Source organism: Saccoglossus kowalevskii, chromosome 12 (genome assembly GCF_978046115.1).
Source record: "Saccoglossus kowalevskii chromosome 12, keSacKowa6.1, whole genome shotgun sequence".
Lineage (NCBI taxonomy): Eukaryota > Metazoa > Hemichordata > Enteropneusta > Harrimaniidae > Saccoglossus > Saccoglossus kowalevskii.
This window is the reverse complement of record NC_140652.1, coordinates 31509109-31518456: the sequence shown is the minus strand read 5'-3', so window position 1 is coordinate 31518456 and position 9348 is coordinate 31509109.

Sequence of the window (9348 nt, the reverse complement as noted above, 5' to 3'; positions counted from 1 at the left end):
ACTCATCTCCATTGAAGATCAATTGATGTGAATATGATTTTAGAGCTATGCATAAATTAAAAACTATTCACTGTAATTATAAACACACCGTTCCACCATGTATACATTATTTTATTAAAGTTGTTATTATGTTTTGGGACAAATTACACAATCTTGAATAATATAGTGCGAGGGAGAATGTTATTATATTATATTATACCAGTATATAATAATCTTGAAAAGCGTCATTGTAATTGGCCAGCATGCCTATTGGTGCGTTACTTCGTTCTACCGTAGTATAATATGACGTCATACATTCGTATTCATTTGGTTTAAACAAACTACGCGATATGCCAGATATGCCATCTAAACCAGATAAGATGGCATTGTCGTTGTTTTAAAATAAACAGCAATGCAGCAAAATCATTCCGGCAAAATATAATATAATATAATATAATATAATATAATATAATATAATATAATATAATATAATATATAATAATAGAATAGAATAGAATAGAAATAAACTACCATTCGGCATTAGTATTCTTCTGTGCAACATAGTGTGCTATGTTGGTGCCAGGCAATGTTTATAGCCTAAACAATAATTTAATAATTAAATTAATATTTTGTCCATATTTAATATCTACATCTGTTACATGTGTTGCAAGTTTCAATTGTAATCATATATATGGTAAATCCGTGAATTAAATCTCGTCGATTAACTGGTAAAACCCCTGAAGGTATCAACAAGACCAATGGTTATTTTCTAAATAAGCTAAATATTATACTGAATATACTGACAAATAGATTTATACGACTTGTATGTACACAACTGATCTACATATTGTGTATTTTATAGCAAGTTTCACGACTTACAGAACGTTTCTAGTAGATCGATAAGTAAATCTACATTTCATTTCGTTTGTGCTATAAATTAAAAAAAATGTTGGATTGAATACCAATACGTACCAATGTTAAAGCGGGGGAGTCATAACCTGCGCATGCGTTAGATGGTCATAGCATGTCATTGTTTACCTATGAGCCTTTGCGTTTTTAGCGTGTGTTGTTATCGTCGCTTGGGACTCAATTCCTGCGCGTGCGCAGGTGACTACTCTCTCGCTTTAAGAATTTTCCTTTAACTCTCCCTCCAAATTAACGCCACTTAAACTTGTATACAAAATAAACAAAATACTATTCAAACAGACAGCGTCATTTTGTTTATCTTGAATCCAGTGGCCCCCATTTTGTTCTAGAATCACGTGACTATGATATAATATTAATATAATATAATAATAATATAATGTATTTTGTGTTAGTCAGTAATGTCTAATGCTTAATAATAACAACAAATGATAATGTTATTCTTTGTTAGTGAATGTGTAAAGGGGTAATACTTGAAAAAGCAAGCCAGGATCATCTTTAGTTTCACAAATGCTTTGAAATTAATTTTTGTTTTGGTTTTTGAAAACTACTTTGTTCATGAATATAACAAATAAAATCACAGTTCTTAAGATAATGTTAATGCATCGCTTTCTGGGAAAAAAATGAAATGAGTACAACTCTGCTGTTTGATTCGATATTCTAGTTTCTATTTCCACTTTTAATAATAGTTCGAGTTGTCGTTTGACCCTGTACTCTACTACTTTATCAACAAATCCATTCAAATTACAATCTATGTGTAATTATCAACAGCATTTATATTATGACATTAATCTGAATAGTACATTGTTCGAGATGTGTTATGTCATTGGATTCATCTTGGATTCCATTGTATCATTCATTATAAATACTGCATATGATACCTAATATAAACAATGAAGCTACCAACATGATAACGCCTTCATTTCAGGGTATTAATAGTTGGCTATGTATGTGGGGTTCTAGGATTATCAGCCGAGTGTATAGAGGCGTTTGTTTTTCTTTTATGAACATGTTTCCGTTACGAGTGTATTGTCTGGTTGCTTCAATGATGCTTCACACAATACTAATTTTAATGAACGACACGGATTCAATGAAAAGTTAAAAGACTAATTAAAAAAAACGCTGGTATTGGATTGCTTAAAGACAATAACTGAATTCAACCAGAAATGCTTGATATTTGATGATTCTTTAGCACAAAAATGCCCATCATTCAGCCATTTTAAATAGGATCGTCAAACCAATATATCTTTATATCTATGACATGATGTGTAATGAATATTTAAAATTTGAACATAATCAGTCAAAGCAAGTCAGAGATATGGCACTAGAACCACATTCATTAAAACAAAATGGCCACTAGTCGTCCATTTTGAATCATATCTGAAAAACAAAATGATGTCTATAAAGGTCCTATAATGTCCAAAATCCGTCTGTAAACAGCCGACGAATGCTTGATTTTGATGATTTTTAGCACAAAAATGGCCGCCATTTGGCCATCTTGAATCAGACCGGAAAACAAATTGATGTGCATATGTATAATATCATGTATGCTGTATGTGTGAAGTTTAATTGTGATTGGTCCAGGCATTTCTAAGATACAGGTCCGGATGCATGCATACACGCACGCACGGACGGACGCACGGAGATCAAAACATAGGTCCATCCGAATGGGTACTAATTATTGCAACAAAAATTGTGTTTTATATATGTAAATAAGTAATAGTACTCAAACAAATACGTCAATATCAGCAACACTTACACAGAAATATAGAAAACAATATATTTTGAAAAGTTATTAGTTACATGGATGCAACGTGGCGCCTCCTTCAAGTATATTGTCTTCAATCTAAACACAAATCGGGAGGAGAGGAAATATACCACATATTACTGTCTGTTTCAATCTGCGTCACGCGATCAAAAATAATAGAATCAGTGGTATTACACAGCAAACAGCTGTAAGTGATGATATTTATGATGAGTTTTCTATCATTTCAATGATTGCGTGACTGTACACAACACAAATGCCGGGTTCCATTCAAAGTTGACACACGAGTACATGCAGGGAATGCTAATACCAGCCATTTAACTGTTACATAGCGTTGCACTGAGAAGGTTTTAAGGGAAAATGTTTTTATTTCAATTTGGGCATTATGTGTACTTCAAAAACAAAATATTTACAATAAGCAATACGAAGTGTACTCACCATTTTGTCTCTGTAATGTTCACGTACGCAGAGCGGATATTTACGCCAACATTGATATAGAGGTGCGGCACATTGAAACGGGATATTATTATGGAACAGGGACGAGAAAACAAAGTTGTTATTTGTTCAGTGATTTTAGCTCTTTCATTGACATAATTCTGTATAATTAGAAATAAGATCAAATATCAACTTTTTAAATTTAATTTTAGTTGCGTTGTGCTATCACACGTTTAAAAACACAATTGCAACTATTTTGGGATAATTGGATTCGCTTAAAATGTGCCACTGTAGGGTAGTATTGTTCTTAATTTTCTCATTTCTGATATCAATACAAGAAATTATCAGAAAAAATCTAAAACGAACAAATAAAACATTTTTGTGAAAACAAACCATTACAGTAGCACATTTTAAGCGAATCCAATTATCCCCAAATAGTTCCAATTGTGTTCGTAGACGTGGAATTATTCAACACACTAAGAATATTAAACATCTTGTAAACTGAGAAGAAAAAAACAGTTAAAACATACTAGTGTTACTGTCAAGAATGGTCCATGAGTCTAAACAGTGGTTCCGCCATAAATGGGTGATACAGGGAAAATATACAATCTGACAAGAAGAAATAACATTAATATAATAAATCGTGTGCAGAGTCACGAATGTAATATCCACTATATCACTCATTTCATTTAAAAAAAACAATTCAATAAGAATAATTCAATAAACTTATGACAGTGGTCGAATATAACAGTTAATTCTTTACAGCAGTGTTTCAATAAAACACCAGCAGTTGTAGAATTTAGTGTATGTGTGTGTTTTTTTTTGTGTGTTTTTATTTTACTTAGTTTACTGGTAATCTTCCTTTAATCTGCTCGCTGAGTCACAGTATCCACCGGCAAGTGACTGAAACTATACTGCACATTACGTATAAATTGAGTTCATAGAATGTTTCTTGTTTGGTGATTCGCGTGATTATTGGACTTTCGACATTTGAAAGACTGTATACTATAGTAACAATGATAATATATGAACAGGGTGCAGTAAAGTATGTCACATGACAGTTTCATTTATGCGCCAAAGAGAAGATCACAATTATGTACACATGCACTGTGCCAAAGTTTCTCACCCACAGAACACAATTATATAGGTTTGTACAATTACATAGATATCGCGTGAATTTGTACATACAATTGGTCATTTTATGTTATGCATTCACCCCAATGTTCTGCTATAACAGAATAATGACCAACAATACCAGTAGTTAGAAATTCTGTTCCATGTATTAAAGATCTAGGTTTTGTATTTTATACGATTTAGCGGCCAAATTGTAAACTTTTGTCAGTATTTTCAGATAGTGACGGATTCTGTTAAAAATTACCTATTGGCTAATTTCTAGTACAGTATTCGCGTTCCAACATCCTCTACCAGATTACTTTTAAATTGCATATTTGTGAAAAGCATATAGATTAGGCAAGTTAGGGCAATTTTTTGGTTCTTATGTATTTATGTGAAATATTATTTTTTTATCAAGAAATAATTGACATGTGTAGAAGACTACATTTCCAAGATGCAATAAAACCGCTATCATCGTTTTGCAAGATGTGACGAGTAATGTTTGTTGCCAAATGTCGTACAATCGAATACCGCACACGCTATAGTTACCAATAACAATTATGTGTTTAATTTTGTGATTTTTTTAATACCATAAAAATATATTAAGAATATGTTAGCGATACGTTTTAAAAGTGCCAAGGCAACGTTCTTTGGACACGTGATGAGAAGAAAAGAAATGGAACATTTAGTAACGACAGGGAAAATTGATGGGAAATGAAGTAGGGGTAGACAGAGAGAGAAGATGCTTGACAGTATGACGTCATGGTTACAGAAGGTATAGCCAACACAAACGATATCGTGCACTTGGAACATTGATAGATGGAGATCCATGATAGCCAACGCTATGTAGCATGGCACAGAATGAAGAATGAATGGAACCTTTATTTTGTTTTGCTTTTAAAAAGAGTGTAGTATCATCGGCTACCTGGGTTATTCGTAGTTCTGTAGACCATTCATTTTGGATTTCGTTTATTCAACAAGTATATGAACAAGTATAGAGACGCCTCTACTGGAGAATTCTTTCGGTGTGCTTTTCTTGTTTTTTTTTTTTTTATCGTTCAAACATGTGTCAGTTGTAGTTTAATATGTTACTACACATTCTTCAAATTTCTTATCAATAAAAAGCTCTAGGTCGGAGATAGTAGTAGTTGCTGAACGGCTTGTTAAATTTTCCCATTTTAATGTTTTAAGTAGGTATTTGAGAGAAACACAAAACAATTACCTGGGTAGCACGATAAATACACGTATATCCTCTCTCTAATTTCAAATAGAGTGCAATACAATATGTAGATACTTGTAGACAGTGTCATTTTTTTCTGTAAATAAATAAATAAATACGACAGACCCTGCAAACGAATACATTGCAGTGATTCAGGTGGAATTATGTCACTTATTGCCAAAATTACGTTGACGTCACCGTCTTAATTGTATTCGGTTCTAGTCGAGCTCTTCGGAGGACATTTCAACAAGCAGCCTGTCGGCTGAGATAGCTCCGCTGTTAGCAATGCACATGGCAATTAAAGAACAGAAGATATCATTAGAAAATGAACAAATCTGAGAGAGGTCCACATGTAGTACCTATATGTATAATATATCAAAGCAATTGGACTTGCGGTTTTCAACAAGAAGTCGAAAATATCACTTTTTACGAAAAATTACAAAAATATTTATCAAAATTAGAGAATTAAAGATATCATCATGAAATGAACAAATCTGAGAGAGGTCCACATGTAGTACCTATATATGTAATATCAAAGCAATTGGACTTGCGGTTTTCAACAAGAAGTCGAAAATATCACTTTTTACCAAAAATTACAAAAATATTCACCAAAATTAGAGAATTAAAGATATCATTACAAAATGAACAAATCTGAGAGAGGTCCACATGTAGTACCTATATATGTAATATCAAAGCAATTGGACTTGCGGTTTTCAACAAGAGGTCGAAAATATCACTTTTTACCAAAAATGACAAAAATATTCACCAAAATTAGAGAATTAAAGATATCATTACAAAATGAACAAATCTGAGAGAGGTCCACATGTAGTACCTATATATGTAATATCAAAGCAATTGCACTTGCGGTTTTCAACAAGAAGTCGAAAATATCACTTTTTACTAAAAATGACAAAAATATTCACCAAAATTAGAGAATTGAAGATATCATCATGAAATGAACAAATCTGAGAGAGGTCTACCCAAGGTACATATACACCAAGTATCAAAGCATTCAGGCTTGTAGTTTTCAAGAAGAAGTCGAAAAAGTAAAACATTGACACGGACGACGGACGACGACGACGGACGACGACGACGACGACGGACGACGACGGACAATCACTCATATGATAAGCTCCGCTCGACAAAGTCGACAGCGGAGCTAAAAAACGACAGACAGAGACGCAAGTTGAAGGTCGTATCATAGAACTGTAGTAATTGTAAGCGGTTAGTATAGAAAAAAATAATCAAAAGACAGGACCGTATTTCCGTAGCTATAGCTAACACAAGGCTCGCTCCCTGTCAGACAAGAACAAGCGTCATAATTTTACTGCAGATTAAACAGCGCCATCTAACATCCTTGAATATGAGTTGTGCTGCGAGAAGACGGTGTTTAGCCTTATATTCACATTTTTGTCACATGGGTGACAGCATACCTAAATATTTAAGTAAATATCATGTTTTAGACCGGTATTTGCTAGATTTACAATACAGGACCTTCAGTTGGTAATTTCAGATGGTACTTAGACTAGACGCATTTGGTTTGCAGTTGTCTATAGATTTCAGAATAATTCCTCTAGCTGGTATTTGTATTTAGATTTCAGCAAGATTGCTTCAGTTGGTAATTGTATTTCATTTGCTTCTTTCTATTGTTTTATCTAGATTGTAAGATCCTGTCAACAGTTGGTAGGTATCTGCAGATTAAAAGAAGTGTTCATGGCGAGCAACACTCGTATACTATGAAATGCATACAGCAAACACATATATGACATGCAACCCTCTTACTAACTATAAATATATTTCTAATACATTAATGACTTGTTCATTAAACATCTTTAGACTACAGACACAAATTCCATACAGAACTTTAAACAAATGAAATATATTTAAATACAAGTTAAATACAATGTGCGTTGAAAATGAAAATGTCGAACTTTACGAATAATGAATGTAAAATATATTTATTTTGGAGCAACCTAAAAGTCTACAAATTTCAAAACATTTAATAAATGCTTCTTTGTCTTGTGGTTTTCTACATTATCCTTCTTGTGTAAAAATTCATGGCAAACTAGTTTTTGACTTCGAGTCTGGAGTAGCTTCGGAAGATGCATTAATCACATCTAAGAGACAAACTGACAATACACTGAACACAGCAGAATTGCACTGAATCCTGAAGCATTATGATACAACATAGTCACCAATGTTTGCACGAAGTTTGAACGAAACATCCATACATGACAAAAATCAGGATCTGAAATGGCAGAAAGGTTTAATTTTGATGATTTTTTAAAAATAAAATGGCCGCTATACGGCCATCTTGAAGTAAATTGTCAAATGAATACATAAGCTTATGTGCCATATGATTTATGGTGTTTATGTTCCCGTCGGAACACTGTATGAGGTTATGGGAACTACGCAGGTGGAACAACTACGCATAGGACGGGCTGCCGTCGCCCTAAATGGAATTCTAGAACAGAAAAAATATAAAGTAGCCGGGAAAACAAAAATACTGAAGCAGACTGATAATATGCTGCCACCAGATGGCGCTATATACCAATGGCAACAACTGGTATATTGAACAGGCAAATCTATATATGTGCAGCAATGAACCAAATTTATAATGAAAATAAATTTAACACCATGACATACATCCCTGTAATACATCCACGTGCATACATCCCCGTAATGCATTCACATGCCATACATCCCTGTAATACATTCACATGACATACATCCCTGTAATATATTCACATGACATACATCCCTGTAATGCATTCACATGACATACATCTCTGTAATACATTCACATGCCATACATCCCTGTGAAACATTCACATGCCATACATCCCTGTAATGCATTCACGTGACATACATCCCTGTAATACATTCACATGACATACATCCCTGTAATACATTCACATGACATACATCTCTGTAATACATTCACATGACATACATCCCTGTAATACATTCACATGACATACATCCCTGTAATACATTCACATGACATACATCCCTGTAATACATTCACATGACATACATCCCTGTAATACATTCACGTGACATACATCCCTGTAATACATTCACGTGACATACATCTCTGTAATACATTCACATGACATACATCTCTGTAATACATTCACATGACATACATCAATTTAATACATTCACATGACATACACCCTGTAATATATTCACATGACATACATCAATGTAATACATTCACGTGACATACATCCCTGTAATACATTCACATGACATACATCCCTGTAATACATTCACATGACATACACCCTGTAATATATTCACATGACATACATCAATGTAATACATTCACGTGACATACATCCCTGTAATACATTCACGTGACATACATCCCTGTAATACATTCACATGACATACACCCTGTAATATATTCACATGACATACATCAATGTAATACATTCACGTGACATACATCCCTGTAATACATTCACATGACATACATCCCTGTAATACATTCACATGACATACAGCCTGTAATATATTCACATGACATACATCAATGTAATACATTCACGTGACATACATCCCTGTAATACATTCACATGCCATACATCCATGTAATACATTCACATGCCATACATCACTGTAATACATTCACATGACATATATCCATGTAATACATTCACGTGACATACATCCCTGTAATACATTCACGTGACATACATCCCTGTAATACATTCACATGACATACATCCATGTAATACATTCCCAAGACATACATCCCTGTAATACATTCACATTACATACATCAATGTAATACATTCACGTGACATACATCCCTGTAATACATTCACGTGACATACATCCCTGTAATACATTCACATGACATACATCCATGTAATACATTCCCAAGACATACATCCCTGTAATA